Source organism: Hemiscyllium ocellatum (assembly GCF_020745735.1).
Source record: "Hemiscyllium ocellatum isolate sHemOce1 chromosome 27 unlocalized genomic scaffold, sHemOce1.pat.X.cur. SUPER_27_unloc_6, whole genome shotgun sequence".
NCBI lineage: Eukaryota > Metazoa > Chordata > Chondrichthyes > Orectolobiformes > Hemiscylliidae > Hemiscyllium > Hemiscyllium ocellatum.
Window position 1 is genome coordinate 690281 of NW_026867515.1, and position 24855 is coordinate 715135.

The following is a 24855-nucleotide window of genomic DNA, read 5'->3' on the forward strand; positions in this document are numbered from 1 at the left end:
TGAGGTGTGGTCCCTCCAATTTGCAGTTAGGTTCGTTGTGGCAATGGAGGAGGCCAAAGATGGTCATGTCAGAAAGGGGAATTGTTATGGATGGTGACTGGGAGGTCTGGTCGGCTCTGTGGACCCAGCTGTGATGCTCAGTGAACCATTCCCCAAGTTTACGCTCGCTCTCCCCGATATAGAGAGGACCACAATCGGCAAACACAGGGCAAATGCAGTACCACAATATGAAGTTATAGCCTCGGCTGTGGCAAAGAAAAACAGAAAGGAGGTGCATTGTTTAAATGGAGATATATTTGGATGTGGAATTGAATTCACAACTGGGGTGTCTTCCTACAGTTAAGCGTGTCATTGAATATATTCATGGTTGAGTTATCTGATTTTTGAACAAAGAAGTGGATGTTTGTGGGGGAAGGCAAGAACATGGTTTTAAGACCAGTACAGAACAGTTCCAGAGTCATACAGCACAGAAAGAGCCTTTAGTCCAACTAGTCATAGAGATATACAGCATGGAAACAGACCCTTTGGTCCAACTCATCCATGCCGCCCAGACATCCCAACCCAATCTGGTCCCACCAGTCAGCACATGGCCCGTATCCCTCGAAACCCTTCCCATTCATTTACCAGTCCAGATGCTTTTTAAATATTGCAATTGTACTAACCTCCACCACTTCCTCTGGCAGCTCATTCCAAACATGTACCACCCTCTGTGTGAAAACATTGCCCCTCAGATCTCTTTTGTATCTTTCCCCTCTCACCCTAAACCTATGCCCTCTGGTTCTGGACCCTGACCACCCCACCGCAGGGAAAAGACCACGGCTATTTATCCATGCCCTTCATGATTTTGTAAACCTCTATAAGGTTACGCCTTAGCCTCCAACGCTCCAGGGAAAACAGACCTAGCCTCCCTATAGATCAAATCCTCCATCCCGGGCAACATCCTTGTAAATTTTTCTGAACCCTTTCAAGTTTCATAACGTCTTACCGATAGTAAGGAAACCAGAATTGCACACAATATTCCAAATGTGGCCTAACCAATGTCCTGTACAGCTACAACATAACTTCCCAAATCCTATACTCAGAGAATTGGGAAAGTTTTCAAAATCTACAAAGACAACTGGGAAAGAATGGAGGGACGAACCAAACCTTTGACGGTCAGCTTGGAGGCTCAAGGTCTCAGGACAGGGGGTGGGGATGACACATGCCAGCAAATGGGACTAGATTAATTTAGGATATCTGGTCAGTACAGTTGTGTTGGACAGAAGGGTCTGTTTCCGTGCTATATATCTCTATGACTCAGGCGTCAATGTTAATGCCTTGACATCTCATTTTGCTCCCACCTTCCCGGGGACATTAACCACTTTGTGTCTGGTTCTTCCTCAAGAGGCTGCGAGGCAGGTTCACCCTGAATTGACACTTTCTTTTTGCTTCCCAAAATCAGACCTGCTCACTCTCAGCAGTATCCCAGTGTTGTGAAAGATATTAGCTTTTCAGATGGAGGTATTCAAAGTTCAGAGAGATGGCAGTCTTGCTGTTTTTGCTTTTCTGCCCTGTAAGATCCTGAATCAGCACCTTCAGGAGAATTAGTTAGGGCCGAGTGAGGACAGAGGGGAGAGAGAGTGGGATGGTGCTTTCAATTTTGTGGAATAACAAAAGAAAAGAATATTGCACAGAAAATAGAATTGCTTGTTCAGAATTTCTACCCTGCACCGACAGTGATGACCTTTGTCATATCTTTTTTTACAGAGCACAGTAGCGCCTCGACGTACGAACGACCACGTTCATGTACAAATCGGTTTACGAACAGGATTGTACGTAAAACTTTGCTTCAACGTACGTACAAAATTCAAGGTACAAACGCAAAAAGCCCATGTGCGACCACGTGGTTTCATTATTCTGCTTTGCTACGCGCTTGTTGAACGCAAAAGCGCTCGGACCCCGCATGATCTCATTCAGTTCGTCTTTGGCGTGTGCGCTGTGAACAGCCGTCCAACCATTCTTACGCTTCCCAAACAATGGGAAAAGTTGATTCAGTTCACGAACTTTTTGGGTTAAGTTCGTAAGTCGAGGCGCTACTGTATTTGAAAATCCGAGGACGGAAGTTTCAAAATCAACAGATGAAGGGCTTAAGTCCGTAACGTTGACTCACCTGCTGTGCTTTTCCAGCGCCACACTTTTCGATAATGACTCTTCAGTATCTGTAGTCCTCACTTTGACGTCAATGTCTGACGGTCACGCAATCCATCGGGACCGCAACGGTTTTCAACTATGATTCTGTGAGAAGGAGCAAAGCTTTTTGGTTCCTGTTTCAGTACGTTTTCAGCATCAGTGGGACTGTATGACAGACCCTACCATTGCAGTGCACTGAGTGTGGAGCCTAAAACAGCTATACGGCCTGGAAAGAGGAATTCACAGCAGGGAGTGGCTCCAAACTTTGGCCATGGAGAAACCCGAGGAATCCCACCTCTTGGAGAAACCGTGGAAGTGTGGTGACTGCGGGAAAGGCTTCCCTTTCCCATCTTCCCTGGAGATTCACCAGCGTAGTCACACCAGGCAGAAGCCGTTCACCTGCCCTGTCTGTGGGAAGGCCTTCAGACATTCCTCCACCCTGCTGACCCACCAGCGGATCCACACTGGGGAGAGGCCGTACAGCTGCCCTGAGTGCGGGAAGGCCTTTACCCAGGTCTCTGGACTGATAAACCACCAGTGGGTCCACACGGGGGAGAGGCCCTTCAGCTGCCCAGAGTGCAGGAAGGCCTTCAGCAATTCCTCCTCTCTGCTGAGGCACCAGCGCGTCCACACAGGGGAGAGACCCTTCAACTGCCCCGAGTGCAGGAAAGCCTTCAGCAATTCCTCCGCCCTGCTCAGGCACCAGCGGGTCCACACTGGGGAGAGGCCCTTCAGCTGCACTGAGTGCGGGAAGACTTTCAGCAATTCCTCCACCCTGCTGACTCACTGGCGGGTCCACACAGGGGAAAGACCCTTCAGCTGTCCCACGTGCGGGAAGGCCTTCAGCAATTCTTCCGACAGGCTGACCCACCAGCGGGTCCACACTGGCGAGAGGCCATTCCCCTGCCCCGAGTGTGGGAAGGCCTTCACCCGCTCCTCCCACCTCCGGAGGCACCAGCGAGTTCATGTACCATCGCAGGGGGATTGAAGGAGCGACGGCTGAGTGCCATTATCGATTGGACTATCAACCCAGTTCCAGGGGCTCCCGGGTTTGAATCCCGCCGCGGCAGATGGCTCTATACAGGGTATGGGTTGAAATTGATGAGTGAGGCAATACTTCCTCCGGGTTACGGCTGTACCAAGATCCAATTAGAAAGGGACATCTCTGTGCTGACCAATAGTAAAGACAGTGAGGTTGGGTGGGGGTATAGGCGTGAGTGGGTGTGCCTTGACCTTGAGCTGTTTAAAAAGCAGCTACTTTTTCTCTGCCTTTTTGCTGAGGGGGATTTGAAGCTTTCACAAAAGTTGGGTCACAATAAAGGTGAAGTGAACTTAACGCTGAGCTCAGACTCTCATTGAAGGCTTTGAGCTCCGAGTGGTTTGTGTTTTAAAGCTACTCATTTCTTTCAGCCTCCTGCACTAAGCTTCCAATGTCGCTTATCAGTTGGATCAGTGAATGAGCAGCCAGTATCGTTAGAAATTGTAAATGTTTCAGGAGTGCAGAATGTGAGAATTCTATTCGAGAGGGTTCAGTAAAGATTTACCAGGATGTTGCCAAGACTGGAGGGTTTGAGTTATAAGGAGAGGCTGGGACTTTGGTAACAGTTGTGGGACTGGTAACAGTTCTTATTTTGTGATCTATTTCTCCTCTGCACAGGCACAGGTGAACAGTTTGTTTTTTGTGCTTTGTGCGAGATCAGGCTAGCAGCTTTTAAATCCTTATGTTAAGCAGTTGAAGTAAATTGTCGATCAGCAATTGTATTCCGAGAGTGATAACTCCAGCTCTGGTAACCCTGTTGCATCAACAGAGAGAGGGAGAGGATGTCACATCTAAAGAGCAGACAGAAAAGTTATTTCGCTTTTTGAGTCAGTTTCTCACTCAGATGAGACGAGGAGTAAAAAGTGAGGTCTGCAGATGCTGGAGATCAGAGCTGAAAATGTGTTGCTGGTTAAAGCGCAGAAGGTCAGGAAGCATCAAAGGAACAGGAAGAAGGGCTTGTGCCCGAAACGTCGAATTTCCTGTTCCTTGGATGCTGCCTGACCTGCTGCGCTTTAACCAGCAACACATTTTCAGCAGATGAGACTGGATACTGCTTTTAATGGATCATAATTAAATGCTATAATGGAACACTTTAAATTCAAGGAATTTTGAAAGGGCAAACGAACAGTAGCTTTGAACAGTGATGTTCTTCCATTTCTAACCTTGGGTGACCCATATGAAGCATTTTTACTGAGAGCTCCATAATCATGTTCTTGCTGGATTTTTTTCAGGGCAAACAATTTCTGGTGGGAGAAATTCTGTATCCTGGGAAGGCAGGGAAATTAGAAAAAAAAAGCTGTTAAAAGCATTTGAACTGTGGGCCCACGAGCTCTCGTGGGAGCAGTGCATTTGCCAAAGACATTTCGGAGGAATTCTGTCTAACTGTTGGACTGAAAGTAGTTTCCCCACTGAACGTTAAATAGACATTGAGAACATTACGCATTATAGTGTGTTCCTGAGGACCGGAGGAAGATTGAATTTGCCAATGTGAACCACACTTTGCAGAGAGGAAATTTCTCCGGATGGAATAGGTTGATGGAAGTCAATAATTAGCACAGCCAATCCACCCTAACCTCTACATCCTAATCTATAAATTACCTTCTCAAAAATGTCATTTAAATGTAGAGCTTTTCTGTAAGGAAAATGTCAGTCTGACTCCACAGTAGGGAGATCAGAACTGAATGTAGTATTCCAAAATTGGCTTAACCAACATCCTGGACAGCCACAACATGACCTCCCAACTCATCTACTTAATGCTCTGACCAATAAAGGCCATCCTACCAAATGCCTGGTTCACTGTTTCATGTACTTACCCCCACACTCGTGGCCCCTCAACTATTCCAGAATCTTCCACAGGCCTGTCGGACGCCATTACACATGTGGCCTCCACAGCGCCCGCGGCACCAAAGGCCGCCGCCGACCGTGACGTCACTTCCGCCCCCACCGACCTCGGAGCCCCCGCGATCGCCGCCCCAACAACTGCCCCGGTGACCACCACACACACAACCGCTTCCACGATCGCCGACGGACCCGCGACCCACGCGGCCACCGGGAATGACCACCACTCCTCCGTCGCCGCAACCATTTCCGCCCCTCCGGTTGCCGTCGGCGCAGCCACTTCCGCCCCCACTGACATCACTCACCTGCAGGAGCACAAATCCTCAGGTCTCCCCGCCCCCACGCCGTCTTTCGTCACTACGCATAACCCCGCCCCCACGCCGTCTCCCGTCGCTTCATGTAACCCCGCCCCCACGCTTATTTCCGTCACGACGCATGACCTCGCCCCCACGTCGAGCAACGTCACCACGTCTAACCCCGCCCCTACTTCGATCTCTAACCCCGCCCCCAGCTCCAGCTCCAGCCCCAGCTCCAGGTCCTAGCTCCCAGCCTTGCCGGATTTTCACCATCCCTCCAGATCTCCCCCTCTCTGAGGATGAAAGATCAGTCCTCAGCAGGGGCCTCACCTTCATTCCCCTACGCCCTCGGATTAATGAGTTCAACACGCGGCGAGATATTGAACAATTCTTCCGCCGCCTTCGCCTCCGTGCCTACTTTCACAACCAAGACTCCCGTCCACCCTCTGACGACCCCTTCTCCCGCCTCCAACACACTCCATCCACCTGGACACCCCGTGCTGGCCTCCTACCCGCCCTCGACCTCTTTATAGCCAACTGCCGCCGTGACATCAACCGACTCAACCTGTCCACCCCTCTCACCCACTCCAACCTCTCACCCTCAGAACGTGCAGCCCTCCACTCCCTCCGCTCCAATCCCAACCTCACCATCAAACCCGCAGACAAGGGAGGCGCGGTGGTAGTTTGGCGCACTGACCTGTACACCGCTGAAGCCAAACGCCAGCTCGCGGACGCCTCCTCTTATCGCCCCCTTGACCACGACCCCACCTCCCACCACCAAACCATCATCTCCCAGACCATCCAGGACCTCATCACCTCAGGGGATCTCCAACCTCATAGTCCCACAACCCCGCACCGCCCGTTTCTACCTCCTGCCCAAAATCCACAAACCTGCCTGCCCCGGCCGACCCATTGTCTCAGCCTGCTCCTGCCCCACCGAACTCATCTCCCAATACCTCGACACGGTCCTGTCCCCTTTAGTCCAAGAACTCCCCACCTACGTTCGGGACACCACCCACGCCCTCCACCTCCTCCAGGATTTTCGCTTCCCCGGTCCCCAACGCCTTATTTTCACTATGGACGTCCAGTCCCTGTACACCTCCATCCCCCATCACGAAGGACTCAAAGCCCTCCGCTTCTTCCTTTCCCGCCGCACCAACCAGTACCCTTCCACTGACACCCTCCTTCGACTGACTGAACTGGTCCTCACCCTGAATAACTTCTCTTTTCAATCCTCCCACTTCCTCCAAACTAAAGGAGTTGCCATGGGCACCCGCATGGGCCCCAGCTATGCCTGCCTCTTCGTAGGATATGTGGAACAGTCCATCTTCCGCAACTACACTGGCACCACCCCCCACCTTTTCCTCCGCTACATCGATGACTGTATCGGCGCTGCCTCGTGCTCCCACGAGGAGGTTGAACAGTTCATCAACTTTACTAACACCTTCCATCCCGACCTGAAATTCACCTGGACTGTCTCAGACTCCTCCCTCCCCTTCCTAGACCTTTCCATTTCTATCTCGGGCGACCGACTCAACACAGACATCTATTATAAACCGACTGACTCCCACAGCTACCTGGACTACACCTCCTCCCACCCTGCCCCCTGTAAAAACGCCATCCCATATTCCCAATTCCTTCGTCTCCGCCGCATCTGCTCCCAGGAGAACCAATTCCAACACCGCACAGCCCAGATGGCCTCCTTCTTCAAGGACCGCAGATTCCCCCCAGACGTGATCGACGATGCCCTCCACCGCATCTCCTCCACTTCCCGCTCCTCCGCCCTTGAGCCCCGCTCCTCCAACCGCCACCAAGACAGAACCCCACTGGTTCTCACCTACCACCCCACCAACCTGCGCATACAACGTATCATCCGCCGCCATTTCCGCCACCTCCAAACGGACCCCACCACCAAGGATATATTTCCCTCCCCTCCCCTATCAGCGTTCCGCAAGGACCACTCCCTTCGTGACTCCCTTGTCAGATCCACACCCCCCACCAACCCAACCTCCACCCCCGGCACCTTCCCCTGCAACCGCAGGAAATGTAAAACTTGCACCCACACCTACACACTCACTTCCCTCCAAGGCCCCAAGGGATCCTTCCATATCCGCCACAAGTTCACCTGTACCTCCACACACATCATCTATTGCATCCGCTGCACCCGATGTGGCCTCCTCTATATTGGTGAGACAGGCCGCTTACTTGCGGAACGCTTCAGAGAACACCTCTGGGCCGCCCGAACCAACCAACCCAATCACCCCGTGGCTCAACACTTTAACTCCCCCTCCCACTCCACCGAGGACATGCAGGTCCTTGGACTCCTCCACCGGCAGAACACAACTACACGACGGCTGGAGGAGGAGCGCCTCATCTTCCGCCTGGGAACCCTCCAACCACAAGGTATGAATTCAGATTTCTCCAGCTTCCTCATTTCCCCGCCCCCCACCTTGTCTCAGTCGGTTCCCTCAACTCAGCACCGCCCTCCTAACCTGCAATCCTCTTCCTGACCTCTCCGCCCCCACCCCACTCCGGCCTATCACCCTCACCTTGACCTCCTTCCACCTATCCCACCTCCATCGCCCCTCCCCCTAGTCCCTCCTCCCTACCTTTTATCTCAGCCTGCTTGGCTCTCTCTCTCTTATTCCTGATGAAGGGCTTATGCTCGAAACGTCGAATTCTCTATTCCTGAGATGCTGCCTAACCTGCTGTGCTTTGACCAGCAACACATTTGCAACTATGGAGCCTGCACTCCAAGGTCTCTTTGTTTTGCAACACTCCCCTTAACGGTGTCAGTCCTGCCTGGATTGCTTGACCAAAATGCAACAACTCACTTTTCTCAAAATTAAATTCCATCTACCACATTTTGGCCCATCCGATCAATTCTAATTTATAGCAAACTCACTTTTCTCTCATTCCCTAGAAGCTGAAAGTCTCCATCCCACACACTCTCCCTCCATTCTCACTTGGCTGACTCTAATCCCTGCTGTACCTCATCCTGAAGGATCTGGTTCATGCTGATTAATAGGGCCACACTCGGGGGAGGATCTAATTGAAACATATATAATCCTGAACAGCCTGGACAGAGTGGACATTGCAAAGATGTTTCCATTGGTAGGACAGACTCAGACCAGAGGGCACAGCCTTAGAGTGAAGGGAAAACCTTTTAGAAAGGAGAAACTTCTTCAGCCAGAGAGCGGTGAATCTGTGGAATCTATTTCCATAGAAGGCTGTGGAGGCCAGGTCACTGGGGATATTTAAAACTGAGACAGTTGGGTTCTTGAGTATCAAGGGGATCGAGGGTTACGGGGAGAATGGGGTTGAGAAATCTAGCAGCCAAAATTGAATGGGGTGATTAGATCTGATGGGCTGAATGGCCTAATTTCTGCTCCTCTGACTTAGGGCCTCTTGCTCTTCTGGACACAGAGTGAGAGAGTTGGGAGCAAGACCAGGCCATTCGGTCTTTCAAGTCTGCACCAGCATTGAACAATTCATAACTGGATATGAATATACCTACAGCTGGGTGAATAGGCAGGGACTTTTTCACTGGAACACATGAGGTTGACAGGTGACCTTAAAAGAGGTTCATAAAATCATGAGGAGGGTAGATGAGGTGAACCGCAGGTGTCCTTTCCCTAGGATGGGGGTTTCAAGATTAGGGAGCAAATGAGGAAGGTGAGTGGAGAAAGATTTTCAAAAGACTGGAATAGCGCCTTTTTTTTGAGAGTAGTTTGTGTGTGGAATCAATGTCCAGACACGGTGGTGGATGTAGGTACAGTAACAAGGTTTAAAAGACATTTGGATAAGTACGTGAATAGGAAAGGTTCAGAGGGATATGGGCCAAATACACACAGGTGGGACTAGTTTAGTTTGTGAACACAGTCAGCACGGTTTAGTTGGACTGAAGGGTCTGTTTCTGTGTTGACTGACTCTGGAACTGTTCTAAACTGGGCTTAAAACCATTTTCTTGCCTTCCTCCATAAACATCCACTTCTTTCTTGTTCAAAAATCAGATTAACTCAACCTTGAATTTATTCAATGACCCCCTAACTGCAGGATGACATCCCTATTTCTGAACTCCATTCCTCTTGCTAATACACCATTTGCCTTGCTCATTGCCTGCTGCACCTGTCTGACAACTGGCACAGAAGGACGCTGATGCCCCTCTGAACATCCACGCATCATTCCTGATGAAGGGCTCATACCTGAAACTTTGACTGTCCTACTGCTCGGATGCTGCTTGACCTGCTGTGCTTTCTTTGCCAGACTTTCCGACTCTGATCTCCAGTTCTCACTTTCTTCACATCCCAATACATCACCATTTAAACAACACACCTTTCTGCTTTTTTTTCCCACAGCAAAGGCTATCACTTCATATGATGGTACTGCACTTGCCACGTGTTTGCCAACTGTGGTCTTCTCCACATTGGAGAGACCAAGTGTAAACTTGGGAAATGGTTCGCTGAGCATCACAGCCGGGTCTGTAGCGGCCGACTGGACTTTCCAGTCACCATCCCTTTCTGACATGAGTGCTCCAATTTCAAATAACCTCCCTTCCCATCCCCCAACTCCTGTCCCAGCTCCTCCCCCTCCCTGCCAACCAGATTCCTTCCTCCCATTGATCAACCAGGTCTTATCCTCTACCTGTCTTCACCTATCCCCACTACACTATCCTGTCCCCAGCATCCCCTTGTTCTGCAGCTCCCCCTACACCCACGCCCCGTCCTGAAGGGGTACACCCGAAACGTCGACTTCTCCACTTCCTGATGCTGCCTGGCTTGCTATATTCTTCCAGCCTCCTGCCTGTTTATTTTGCCAATTGAGACACAGATCTGGACCAACTTTTCCAGAGTCCGACACCTGCCTGGATTCACTCCCTTTCCTTTCAGTTGCTACAAGTCAATAATTTATAGAATCCCTGCAGTGTGGGAAGAGGCCTTTCGGACCAACCAACTCTCCGAAGAGCAACCCATTCCCCTATTACTCTACATTTACCCCTGAGTAATGCACCTAACCTACACATCCAATTGGGCAATTCACCCAACCTGCACATCTTTGGATTGTGGGAGTAAAACCCACGGCCCATGAGCCCAGCATTAAAAATAAATGGAAAACGGCAGTGGCAAAAGAGAGCGCCGCACTCAGAAATTGGATAGAGGAGGGAAGTTGAAGTCCGGCATGAAGGTGAATCTTCATTCAGAGGCAGAGAATCAGCAGCAGGTTCAGAAACTCATGGAGCACCTTTCGCATTCAGACATGGGGGGCTCTGATTGGCAGGAGGACCGGTCTTCTTCTGGTCCTCCTTGGCATTCTATTGGTTCGTCAAAAGTAGGTCGCGCGCCTTTTCGGCAGACAGCGAGAAGCATGTGCAGTGATTTGCTGACACCGGCAAATATGCGTTGTGCCTTACTGACACCGAGAAGCATGCACAGTATGCTCTGTGGAGATGCCGTTATGACTGACGTTTTTAAGCGTCCAAATGCAAATCAGAAAAAAAAAGGATAGAATCACATTTTTTCCTGTGGCTTAAGATTTTATTTCTTTTGCATTCTGTCTAGCTGTTCAACTTTTTTAATGCCTTTTCCCCAGGGTAGTGGGAGCGAGTCCAGAACTTGAGGGTATAGATTTAGGATGGGGGGAAAAGATTTATGAGGGAGCTAAGGGGCAACTCTTTCACACAGAGGGTGGTGTGTGTTTGGAATGAGCTGCCGGAGGAAGTGGTGGAGGCTGGTACAATTACAGCATTTAAAAGGCACCTGGATGGGCATATGAAAAGGAAGGGTTTAGAAGGATATGGGCCAAATGCTTACAAATGGGTCACGAGATTAAATTAGGATATCTAGTCAGCCTGGACTGAAAGTCTTCGTGTACGTGCTTTACAACTCTATTTCTACATAGTTGGAACCAATTTCACGAGACTAAGTATAGGCCATTCACCCCTTATAACTTGTCCTGAGCTGTAGCCTAACTGTGTAGACTTCAATGAAAGTTTCAGAAAGATTTCAGCAGCTCTTTTTTAAAAAAAAAGTATGTGCTTTCAGATGTTTCTGAATATGGTTAAAAATCGCAACACCAGGTTATAGTCCATGGGGGAATGGACGGGGGTGCAGTGGGGAATGGACAGGGGGCACTGAGGCTGTCAGGGGGAATGGACAGGGGGTGCTCTGGGTGGCAGAGGAAATGGATGGGGGACTTGTGGCTGGCGGGTTGAATGGACAGGGGGTGCTATGGGTGGCAGTGTGGGTTGGACAGCCGGTGCTGTGGATGGCGAGGGGGACTGGGCAGGGGGGGGGATTGGACAGGGATACTGTGGATGTGGGGGGGGGGTGGAATGGATTGGGGATACTGTGGCTGGTTGGAGGAATGGACAGGGGCTGACGTGGGTGATGGACAGAGCACGCGGTCCAGAGTGTGAGCAGAGACCGAAAGGGGGGACTGCAGAATGTGGGAAGATAGAGAGAATGGACAGGAGCAATTGGTGGAAAGAGAAAGGACAAGAAGCAGAAGGTGCTGGGGGAGGGAACAGATGGGCGGTGGGCGGGTGGGGGTGAGAGACAGAATCAATGGCGAGAGGATGGGGTGATGGACTGGACAGGGGTCAGAGGGTGGAGTGGCGAGAGAGATAGAATGGACATCCTTCATCCCCACAGTGCAACAAATTCCCAGTTTCCACCAAAATCCCAGATGAACTCACTTAGTTGCTTGCTGTCTCCCAAATATTTCATTGTAACTTCTTCCGGTCCCAGTAAGGGCAAAACATCTTTGAAAGCTGCTCTGAAAGTCCTGTCTTCACAACCACTCTTCTGCTTTCACCGAAGACAACGAGAGTCAGACACCACAGAAACCGACCCTTCTGCCCAACTCATCCATACAAACCATATATCCGAAATCAATCTATTCCCATTTGCCAGCATTTGGCCCATATCCCTCGAAATGCTGCCTCTTCATGTACCCATCCAGATGCTTGTTAAATATTATAATGGGTACCAGCCTCCACCACTTCCTCTGGCAGCTCATTCCATCCACGTACCACCCTCTGCGTGAAAAGGTTGCCCCTTAGGTCTCTTTTATATCTTTCCCCTCTCACCCTAAGCCACATCATTCCAGATGATGGGCTTGTGCCCAATACATCAATTTTCCTACTTCTTGGATGCTGCCTGACTTGCTGTGCTTTTCCAGTGCCACACCTTTTGACTCTGATCTCCAGCATTAGCAGTCCTCACTTTCTCCACTTCCCAATATATCACCATTTAAACAATACACCTCATTTCTGCTTTTTTTTTCACAGCAAAGACTATAACTTCACACTGTGGTACTGCACATGCCAGGTGTTTGAGGCACAGACTTGGACCAGCTTTTCCAGAGTCTGGCCTCTTTCTGGATTCACTCCCTTTCTTTTCAGTTGCTGCAAGTCAACAATTGGATCCCAGCATGAAAATAAAAGAAATAGAAAAGGGAGTGAGAGAAGAGAGTGCTGTTGGACAGAGGAAGGAAATTACAGTCTTGGATGAATCTCAATCTTCATTCAAAGAGGGAGGAGCAGCAGCAGTTTCAGAAGCTCATGGGTCAAGATTGACACTGGAAAAGCACAGCAGGTCAGGCAGTATCCAAGGAGCAGGAAAATCGATGTCTCGGATTCAGACAATAGGGCTGCTCTGACTGGCAGGAGGACCAGACTCCTTCCGGTGTTCCAGTGCTCCTCGTTGGTCCGGGCTCTAATAGTATTCTTCCTATTATAGGGCGACCAGAGCTGTACTCAGTACTCCAAAAATAAATGGCCTCACCAACATCCTGTACAACCTCAATGGAGAACAAAAAATTTACAACCCAGGAACAGGCTCTTCAGCCCTCCAAGCCAAAGCTGATCCACTGATATCCATACCTCTCTCATACACACACGCTCTCTCTCAGACATACACATACACCACCCCCTCAAAACACTCACCCTCTCGTAGGCTCATACTCCATCACAATCTCACTTTATCAAGCAGGCACTCGTGCAAATACAGACTCTCCCACGCACAGTCTTATACACAAATTCACACACACACTTCCCTGATGAAGGGCCTTTCCCCGAAATGTCAATTTTCCTGCTCCTTGGATGCTGCCTGACTTGCAGCAGCTCCACACTCAATCCTAAGCCTATTACCCTCTAGTTCTGGACTGCCCCATCCAAAGGAAAATACCACATCTATTTACCCTATCCATGCCCCTCATGATGATATAAAAGTGTATAAGGTCACTCCTCAGACTCTGGCAAGCTACGGAAAACAGTCCCAACTTGAACTTCTGTCTCTCCTCACCCGGGTAACCAAGACACATACCTGAGGTTGCAAAGTCTGCGCCCTCCCTGGATTCACTCCAGTTGCTAGAAGTGAGCCTGCTCCGTTATTCATTAAGATCATGGCTGATCTATCCATCGTTTCATCTCCTCTTCCCTGCACTGTCACAAGGAACCCCTTAATTCCCCAACCAGGCCAAATCCCACCCAACTGTGTCTTGAATATACTAAATGAAGCTGCCTCTATTGCTTCCTTGGCCAAAGGATTCCTGAGATTTTGATGAAGGGCTTTTGCCCGAAACGTCAATTTTCCTGCTCTCCGGATGCTGCCTGACCTGCTGTACTTTTCCAGCACCACTCTAATCTAGACTATTCCATAGATTCACGACCCTCTGGGAAAAGCAGTTCCTCCTCATCTCTGTTTGAAAGCTACTCCCTCTAACCTTGAGGCCTAGTCTCACCCACCAGAAATTACTGGACAGGTTAGGGCTTCATCCCCACAGTGCAATGACATTGGGAAGAAGTTTCCATTGGTAGGAGAGACTAGGATCAGAGGACACAGCTTTAAGAATAAAGGGAAGACCTTTAGGAACAGAGATAAGCGACGTCTCCTTTTCTGTCGACAGCGAGGAGCATGGACAATGTACTGGTGACACCAGCGAGCAGGTGCGCTGTTGTTCACACCGAGGAGCAGACACAATGTGCTCTGTGGCGATGCTGGTGTTATTGACAGATGTTAAATGTTCAAATGCCAAGAGGAGAAATAAAAGGTAGAGCCACAGTTCTTTTTCCCCATGTGGCTCAACATTTTATAGCTTTTGTCTGGCTGCTCAACTTTTTTTTAAATGTCTTTTCCCCAGAGTAGGGGTGAGGTTCACAACTAGAGGGCATAGGTTTAGGGTGAGAGCAGAAAGATATTAAAGGTACCTAAGGGGCAACTTTTCCATGCAGAGGATGGTGCACGTATGGAATGAGCTGCGAGAGGAAGTAGTGGAGGTCGTATAATTACAGCATTTAAAAGGTATCTGGATGGGTATATAAATAGGAAGGGTTGAGAGGGATATGAACCAAGTGCTGACCAATGAGACTAGATTAATTTAGGTTATCTGGTTGGCATGGACAGGTTGGACCAAATGGGTGTGTTCATGTGCTGTACATCTTTATGATTCTAAATAATAAAAAAGTATATTTTTCCAAATACCAAACTATCTCCAAGTTAACAAGGCTTAGTGCACCACATACTTTGCTAACCATTCTCAACAGGTCCTGCCCCTTCAATAACTGAGGAACATATACATGCTGGTACATAGTATCCTTCACTAGTATTTACACACTACCCTCAGCAATTGCACAAGTAACAGTGAGGGGTAAACAGCACAAGGATTAAAAAACACAGTGAGGGGTAAACAGCACTAGGGCCAGTAAAAGCAGATGGAAAGTGAGTGTAAAATGTGACTATGACAGGACAGGCCCCACATTCCTTCCCCTCCGTCCCCCCCACAACCTGCCTCACCTTTCACCTCCCGGGCCCAGTACCTTCCAGGTGGCCCCATAGTTGACACAGGGGCCGCCCCACGACCAGTAGAACTCCACCACCCAGGCGGCCGACCAGTTCCCAAACAGGCCCTTAACCCCCGTGACACAGCAGCTGCACCAGGAAGGCGGCGGTGACCAGTGACGGGGATCTGCCCCGGGCCGCACGGCGCCATTTTCCTAACGGCCGCCGCTTCCCCGCTCGAGCGACTTCTCCTCCCAACCGCCTTCACCCCCGCGTGACGTCTGCACGGGGAGATGGGCGGGGCCGGGGGAGCCTCACCGTCACCAAGCAACAGCCACCTCGCGCTACAACTGCTCATTCACAAAAACAAACTCTCCTGTCTCGCTCTGCAGCTGCAGGGGGGACACTGCCACGTTTCGAGGAGCCCTGTCTACATTGGGAAAGCTCACGGCTCCATTTAAACAGATATTCCGACATCTAATACAACGATGTTAACTTTCAACTGCGTTCAGGGAACATGTATTTTGCTCTGAGTAAGTCTATTGAGTTTAACTGCAGCATGGCTGTAGTTTTAAACTTGTTTGCTTTCCTGAACAGCTAGGTTTAAATGTTTTATTCATTAGAAGAACCAAAATTAGTGATAGTTCACATATCCACCCTGAAATGGGGTGGGTAACTGGATTGAGTGGGTAGGCGCCCTGCTAAGTTTAACTTTGGGGACAGCCTTTGAGCTGCATATGAACAAACTGCTTACATGTTGCACTTATCGACTGCTAAATATCGGCTCTTGTTATCTTAACACTTAGCCTTCTGATTGGACATTGCAAAGGTTCACCTCCCGCCCACACCCCGCCAGCACCCTTCCCAAGGGTCAGACCCTCCCTCTCTCCAGGCACACAGTCTGAATAATTGACGAAGCAAAATTCACTGTCAAATCCCATCAACATGGAAGATCCCAGCCCACCCTACCTCCCACTCTGTACCCAACCCATCCAAAAACCACAAAACATCATCTCATCTTTAAAATACAAAAGAAAAACTGGACCGCATCAAAACGTTCAACAACGGTCAACGCTATGACTGTTACACACTTTACGGAGCTACATTTCAACTTGAGTTCGTTTGCACTCCCTCATGAGAGTTCACATTAAAAGCTCATTGTACCAAATCAACAGCATGCCACAGCTCTCTGGAATTCAGCGGAATTCTTCCTGGTATCCCTCATGTTTTCTGGTTTTTTTGAGAAAGGAGACCCTCCCGTGAGCTTCGCCTTCAGATCTCCTTGGCTACGCCCAAAGTTTCGGCTGATCAGTTCAAGCACAGGGTCGCAGCCTTTTCTTGCTAAGCTCAGCTGGCGTAAACGTTAGCAACGCCTCTGGTTCCCGTTGGGATTTACGCTCCCGAGCGCAGACCTGGCCCGCAGCCTGTAGTCCCACAGTTCCTGCTGACTGCAAACTGCCCTTCTGTCAGCAAAAATACAAACACGACGGGGACAGTGTTCATTTCGCTATTCTCAATGTCAACTCTGACCCCACGAAAGGTTCTCTTTTCAGGGGCGGGCATGTCAATTGCCTACTTGGGGGTTGGTGAAATGTCTCAACAAGTCTTTCGGTTTGTCTATATTTACAAGAATTCGAACCCCAACTAGACATTTACATGTAAAATCTAAGAATTATACAACGTGACACATGAAAGCATGATGAGGAGCATCTCCTGTGTCCTCTCTCAGCTCAGAGAAGACTTAAACCCCGCTCCCCCCTGTAACATTCATCCAGGTGACAAAAGGATCTTAACGCAGGCGGATTATAAGGGGTTGCTCAGTGGTCACAGCGCCAAGGGACCCGGGTTCAATTCCAGCCTCAGGGGCGACTGTCCCTATGGAGTTTGCACGTTTCCAGCCTGCGTCTGCGAGGGTTTTCTCCGGGTGCACCGGCTTCCTCCCACAATCCAAAGATGCGTAGGTGAGGGTGGATTGGCTATGCTAAATTACCCATAGTGCTCAGATATGTGTAGGTTAGGGTGGATTGGTCAGGCTAAATTACCCATAGTACCTAGGGATGTGTACGTGAGGGTGGATTGGCTATGCTAAATTACCCATAGTACTGTAAGGCCGGAATCTGTCCTTGCATGTTAGTTTTAGGAGGAGAGACAACAGACGCTCAATTGTTTGGCACAAGCAGGCTTTATTGCAGAATCGTAGTTGATACAGTGAATCACCATGCATTCACTGGAGAAGGCACGTTCTGCCTTCCCCTCCCAAATCTGCTCCTGATATACTCTTTGCTAAGCAGAGCTTCGCGGAGCTACTAAGCATTGTCTTATTAGGACATTTCGCGTTTGCGAGGCGTTTCCTGTTATTGAGCTCATTTGGGCGTTGGCAGCTGAGCTGGCCACGTAAGCAACAGTTTCGATTCCCCAAACAGCAGCTATAGCTCCACCCTCCCTTGACTTATTTTATCCTAACAGTACCCAGGGATGTGTAGGATTGGGTAATTTAGCATGGCCAATCGACCCTAACCTACACATCCCTGGGTACTATGGGTAATTTAGCATGGCCAATCCACCCTTAGTGTAGGATTGGCCAGGCTAAATTGTCCTATAGTATCCAGGGATGTGCAGGTTTGGGTGGACTGGCCGTGCTAAATTACCCATAGTGCCCAGGGATGTGTAGGCTAGGTGGGTTAGCCAATGGGAATTGCAGGGTTACAGGCAGAGGTCTGGGTGAGGGAGGGTTGGATGAGCTGAAGGGCCTGCTCCTACACTGCAGGGGTTCTAAGCGTGAGATGAGGTGCTTGACGGAAACGATGGGGAAGAGGCAGTGAAAACACAACGAGACCGTTTGAAAGTGGGAGCATGACAGGAGGGGGTGGGTAAATGGGATGTGGTGAGGGAGGGGGCTTAGGAGAGAAAGAGACACAGAAAGAGAGGGTCACACACAGATACAACTGGTGAAAGTGGGGAAGATTGTGATAGGTTCAGATAAGGTGGAGGAAGAAAAGCTGTTCCCTATTCACTGATAGTGACAAGGTCAGGGGCGGCCTGAAGTTCAGGGGTTTGAGCAGGAGAGAGAGGGGGAAAACAGAGGAAAAACAGGTTTACCCAGCAAGCAGCAATATGCTGGAATCCGCTGTCACCTCAGAGAGACAGACAGACGCAGAGGCAGAGAGGTAATCAGATGAATGGCCTCCCTGTGCTGTGAGATCCAAAAGGAGCACGCGAGCAGCTGCCCCAGTGTTTCTGGCGGTCTGAGGCATCTCCCCCTCACCCCATTACCGGTACCGCTCTCCCGTCCCATTGGCACCCTCCCGGTGAACGGCCCACTCTCCCACTGCACTCAAGCTGCCCCTTCCCCCCACCCCGGGGCCTGGAAGAGGACGGAACAGCCCGTTCCGGAGCGGGGCTCGGGAACGCTGTCCATGTCCGCGACGTCCTTTCCGAGAAAGGAAACAAAAAGGACGACAGACAGGGGACCACCCGCGTCAACGGGAATGACAACATTTCACCCTCAGACAAGGCTTTGTCAAGAGACGTACAGCATGGATACAGACCCTTCGGTCTAACCCGTCCATACCGACCAAATATCCCAACCCAAACTAGTCCCACCTGCCAGCACCCGGCCCATATCCCTCCAAACCCTTCCTATTCATATACCCATCCAAATGCCTCTTAAATGTTGCAATTGTACCAGCCTCCACCACATCCTCTGGCAGCTCATTCCGTACACACACCACCTTCTGTATGAAAAAGTTGCCCTGTAGGTCTCTTTTATATCTTCCCCTCTCACCCTAAACCTATGCCCTCTAGTTCTGGATTCCCCAACCCCAGGGAAAAGACCTTGCCTATTTATCCTATCCATGCCCCTCATAATTTTGTAAACCTCTATAAGGTCATCCCTCAGCCTCCGACGCTCCAGGGGAAACAGCCCCAGCCTGTTCAGCCTCTCCCTGTAGCTCAGATCCTCCAACCCTGGCAACATCCTTGTCAATCTTTTCTGAACCCTTCCAAGTTTCGCAACAGCGGGGAGACCCAGAAATGGAAAAGACTGAAGGGGGAAGTCAGCGGTAAATCTTTTGAAGAGGTTACAAAGGAGAGACCTCTGTCTGCAGCGGGAGTGACCCCCACAGTAGCAGGTCGAGGTGGACGGCATTTAAGGAGAAGCTGGTTACAGACGTCAGGGAGAAAGGAACTGAAGGGAATGCTGCTGTAAGGGAAATCAAGTGTGAGCAAGTGAAGGGGAGGTGCGTAGAGGCTCACATGGGTCAGAAATACTGAGAGAGACCAGTTGAGCTGAAGGACCTGACTGGAGACTCAATGGGACAGAGAGTGAAATCTTGGATCCACCTGCAACAGAAGGAGAAACACGTGATTTACCTTCCAGGATTAAGCAAGTCCCGCAGATTCTGCAGATCACTTTATTGGTCACAGCACTGAGTATAGGGGTTGGGGTCTGGACAGGACGTTGGTTAGGCCACTTTTGGAATACACAGGAACCTCGATTATCCAAAGGACACATGCAGGGTGTATTTCAGTCGCTTGACGATTAGATCCCTTCCAGTGTGGAAACAGGCCCAACCAGTCCACACTGACCCTCCGAAGAGTAACCCACCCAGACCCATTTCCCTCTGACTAATGTAACTAACACTACAGGCAATTTAGCATGGCCAATTCACCCTGACCTGCACATCTTTGGACTGTGGGACGGAACCGGAGCACTAGGAGGAAACCCACGCAGACGCGGGGAGAATGTGCAAACTCCACACAGTCTGTCGCCTGAGGAGGAATGAAACCCGGGTCCCTGGTACTGTGAGGTAGCAGCACTAACCACTGAGCCACCGTGCTGGTTCATCTAATTCTGGATAATCGAAGTTCCTCTGTATTATGTGCACTTCTGGTCTATCGGAAGGATGTTCCCCCGTGTGGACCCGCTGGTGGATCTGGAGGCCGGACGAGTGGGGGAAGCCCTTGCCACAGACGGAGCAGGTGAAGGCGCCCTCGCCGGTGTGCACCTGCTGGTGCCGCAGCAGGGTGGATGAGTGAGAGAAGCTCTTGCCACAGACGGAGCAGGTAAAGGACGCTCCGCGGTGTGGACCTGCTGGTGCCGCAGCAGGCTGGACGAGTGAGAGAAGCTCTTGCCACAGACGGAGCAGGTGAAGGACCGCTCCGCGGTGCGGACCTGCTGGTGCCGCAGCAGGCTGGACGAGTGAGAGAAGCTCTTGCCACAGACGGAGCAGCTGAACGGCCTCTCCCCGGTGTGGACCCGCTGGTGGGTCAGCAGGTGCGATGAGCGGGTGAAGCCCTTGCCGCAGACGGTGCAGGTGAAGGGCCGCTCCCCGGTGTGGACCTGCTGGTGCTTGAGCAGGCTGGACGAGTGAGGGAAGCCCTTGCCGCAGACGGTGCAGGTGAAGGGCCGCTCCCCGGTGTGGACCTGCCGGTGCTTGAGCAGGGTGGACGAGTGAGGGAAGCCCTTGCCGCACACCGAGCAGGTGAAGGGCCGCTCCCCGGTGTGGACCCGCTGGTGCTTGAGCAGGCTGGACGATTCGCTGAAGTCCTTCCCGCACTCGGAGCAAGCGAACGGCCGCTCCCCGGTGTGGACCCGCTGGTGGGACAGCAGGTGGGGCGACTGGGTGAAGCCCTTGCCGCAGACGGAGCAGGTGAAGGGCCGCTCCCCGGTGTGGACACGGTGGTGGATCTCCAGCATGGAGGGATAGTGGAATCCTTTCCCGCAATCCCCACACTTCCACGGTTTCTCCATGGCGCGCAGAATGCCTCCTGAGACTTCCTTTCCCCACAGTGGGCAAACTGGCTCAGGCACGTGCCCCTGTGGTTCAGGTAAAGATGATACTTTAAGAGCCTACTGAAGCAGACAAAAACGTTCAAAGAATTTTCCCCTTCTGGACTGAAAGAGGGACGTCTCTCCTATCCCACGAATCAAGGGGCTCTGTCAGACCTTCACATGGTACTCAGTTGGGGAGCTCTACCTGCAAAGCTGCTCTTCTCATATCCTGTGAAAAGGGGATTACAAAAGTCATTGCTGCCTGCACATGACAGGAATTCAGAACAGATCATTCTAGTTTCTGTAGAACTTCCCCAAAACAACCAAGTTACAATATGCAGATGCCAGTGTTGGGCTGGGGTGTACAAACATAAAAAAAAAATCACACATCACCAGGTTGTAGTCCATTAGATTTGTTTAGAAGTTCGAGCTTTCAGAGCTCTGCACCTTCATCAGGTAGCTAGTAAAACCTCCAGGCGAAAAAGACAGCAGATGCTGGAGATCAGTGTGGTGCTGGAAAAGCACAGCAGGTCAGGCAGCATCCGCGGAGCAGGGAAAAAAATTTTTAAAAAATCGACATTTCGGGCAAAAGCCCTTCATCAGGAATGAGGAAAGAATGAGGACACGTTCCTCATTCCTGAAGATGGGCTCATGCCCGAAACCTCGATTCTCCTGTTCCTTGGATGCTGCCTGACCTGCTGAGCTTTTCCAGCAACACATTTCCAGCTCTGATCTCCAGCATCTGCAGACCTCATTTTCTCCTATAACCTAGAGTTGTGTGATTTGCACGGTGGCACAGTGGTAGGGTGGCACGGTGGCACAGTGGTTAGGGCAGCACGGTGGCACAGTGGTTAGCACTGCTGCCTCACAGCGCCAGGGACCTGGGTTCAATTCCCACCTCAGGCGACTGACTGTGTGGAGTTTGCACGTTCTCCCCGTGTCTGCGTGGGTTTCCTCCGGGTGCTCCGGTTTCCTCCCACAGTCCAAAGATGTGCGGGTCAGATGAATTGGCCATGCAAAATTGCCCATAGTGTTAGGTAAGGGGTATGGGTGGGTTGCGCTTCGGCGGGTCGGTGTGGACTTGTTGGGCCGAAGGGCCTGTTTCCACACTGTAAGTAATCTAATCTCCTGTTCCTTGGATGCTGCCTGACCTGCTGAGCTTTTCCAGCAACACATTTCCAGCTCTGATCTCCAGCATCTGCAGACCTCATTTTCTCCTATAACCTAGAGTTGTGTGATTTTTAACTTTAAAAAGTGTTGCAAATCTCCACCCCACACACACACACAGACACACACACTTTTCTTCAATTCTCACTCTGCTGTTTCTGATATTACCCATCCCCCAGTATTGTCCAGAAAGGGACTTATTACCTAAAAAAGCTGTAAAACTCCATCCCACACACTCTTTAACACTTGCTGTACCTAATATCCCACCTCCCTCCACGCTCCAGCAGGGTCTGACTGATGCTCATTGACTGAGCCACACTCACCTCTTCCTGGACACAGCGACCCTCCAGACCAACACAACATCAGCTACCCATAACCCCCCGCAACGGCGCATGTGCAGGAGCATCCGGTCACGTGAATCGAGGGACCGCCGTCGTCACAAAGGCCGCGCGTTCATTGGACGAAGTGCCCGTCCGTGCGGCGGCGCTGGTCTTTGTTACGCCCACGTGACCTCTCTCCTCCTCCACCCCCCACGCGCCCCTCCCTTCACCTCGACACGGGGAGGCATGACCAATGGGGAGCCTTGGAGGACCGGAAGGAAGGCTGGTCCTCCTACCAATCAGAGCATCCCCTCATTGTCTGAATGCGGAAGTTGGAGCATGAGCTCCTGCTGCTCTCTCTCTCTGAATGAAGATTGAGTGTTACCCCAGACTGCACCAACCTCTGTGAGTACAGCACCCTCTCTTCTCACCCCTCCTAATCCATTTCTTTTCTCATTTTGGGATTAAACTGTTGGTTTGTAGGAAGTGAAGTGAAAGGAGGTGAACTCAGGAAAGGTGGATATGCTGGATGCATTGGTCTAGATCGCTGTCTCTGTCCCTCTGTGTCTGTGTCTGTTTCTCTCTCTCTCGTGTCCTTCATCAGGAATTGCGGAGGGGGGTGGAAAGGGTGCTGAGAGATAAATAGGAAGGTGGGAGTGGGGCTGGGGGTAAGGTAGATGCAGGTTGGGGGTGGTGGTGATGGCAACAGGGTGGAGCAGATTGGTGGGAAGGAAGGTGGACAGGTGGGACAGTTCAAGAGGGTGGTGCTGAGTTGGAGGGTTGGAGCTGGGGTGGGAGGGGGGAGGGAATGTGAGGAAACTGATGATATCGATGTTGATGCCATGTGGTTTCAGGGTCCTAGGCCACCTGATACCTGGAGGAAGAATGCCTCTGCATTGGGACCCTCCAACCATACGGGATCAATATTGATTTCACCAGTTTCCTCATTCCTCCCCCTCCCGGCCCCTGCCCAATCCCAGATACAAGCCTCGAACTTGGGACTGCTCTTTTGAACTGTCCCACCTGTCCATCTGCCTTCCCATCTATCTGCTCCACCCTCCTCTCTGACCTGTCACCTTCTTCCCCCGCTTTCATCTACCCATAGCATTCTCAGCTCCCTTCCCCCAGTCCCACCTCCCTCCCATTTATCTCTCAGTCCCTTTGGGCCCACCCCACATTCCTAATCAAGGGGTTATGCCAAAAAACGTCAAACCTCCTGCTCCTCAGATGCTGGCTGACCTGCTGTACTCTTGCAGCACCAGACATTTTGGTGCTTATTTGTCTGGATGTTCTGATGTGACCCATTCGCAGATGTGAAGTCACATTCGAGAAAAACTCCTCCATGGAATGTGGGCTTTCTTTTTGGCAAGGCCAACAATGTTTTTGTCACTAACTGCCCTTCAGACAAGAGGATTGCCAGACTTTAGGGGGCATTTTAAAAGTCAAGCACGTGAGCCGTCATATGCAGGCAGCACCAAGTTAACGCTGACGGATTTCCTTCCCTGAAGAGCGTTATTGAATCAAATGGGTTTTCAGAAAAGTTTCATTCTCTCAATGACTGAGACTAGTTTTCAATTCAGATTTTTAAAAAAATTTAAATTTAATTTCCCCAATGTTTGTTTTTACTGGTATTTGAACCCATGAGGGCCGAAGGGCCTGTTCCTGTGCTGGAATATTCTTTATTCTATCGGGAAAAGACACCTGCCACTCACCTCATCAATGGCACTCCTGATTTTACAAAGTGTTGTAAAGTGTGCTGGACACTCAATGGAATAGAGGCTATTGTATTTGACTTTGATCTATCTGTGGCCATTGGGAAGATGTTTCCATTGGTAGGAGAGACCAGGAGCCGAGGGCACAGCCTTAGACCTTTTAGAACGGAGATAAGGAGAAACCTCTTCAGACAGAGAGTGGGGAATCTGTGGAATTCACTGCCACAGGAGGCTGGGAGGCCAGGTCACGGAGGGTATTTAAGACTGAAATAGATGGGACAAACATGATTTACCATCCGGTGTGAAAGGAGTGCACTTCCTCAGCTCCTGCAGATCTTTGGCCCGGGGAACGTGCAGTCCCAGCCTCAAACAGCATCGGTCCCACGGGAAGCAAAGGGAGCGAGAGCGGCCAGTCCGGTAGAAAGGAAGCCTCGCTCCCTTCCCGCTTCACCCACTGTCTTCGAACGGGGCACAATCCCCCCCACGGGCACGATCCCCCCCCAGTCCTGGGTGGGATTCGCTGCAGACTTCAACTCCGTGCGGTCACGTTGGGAAGGCGCCTGTGCGTCCGCAGGGTCGGCGATCGATTGAAGGCCTTGCCGCCCCCGGGGCAGGTGAGAGGCCTCTCCCTGGTGTGTGGAGGCGCCGGTGCGTCTGCAGGTGGGACAGCTGGGTGAAGGGCCTTGCCACACTCGGGGCAGGGGTACGGCCTGTCCCCGGTGTGGACCCGCCGGTGCCTCAGCAGCTTGGAGGACCCAATG

General features: G+C 50.9%; 1 protein-coding gene and 2 pseudogenes across 1 annotated transcript in view; 1 reads left to right on the forward strand and 2 right to left on the reverse strand.

Moving 5' to 3' along the window:
• LOC132808463 (zinc finger protein 208-like) overlaps positions 1-3471 on the forward strand; it is a 71546-nt pseudogene extending 68075 nt beyond the window's left edge.
• The window catches only part of LOC132808475 (gastrula zinc finger protein XlCGF7.1-like), a 506159-nt gene that overhangs the window by 148224 nt on the left and 333080 nt on the right, over positions 1-24855 (reverse strand). The gene's annotated exons all lie outside the window — the stretch shown is intronic.
• LOC132808476 (zinc finger protein 239-like) lies at positions 17286-22930 on the reverse strand (annotated as a pseudogene).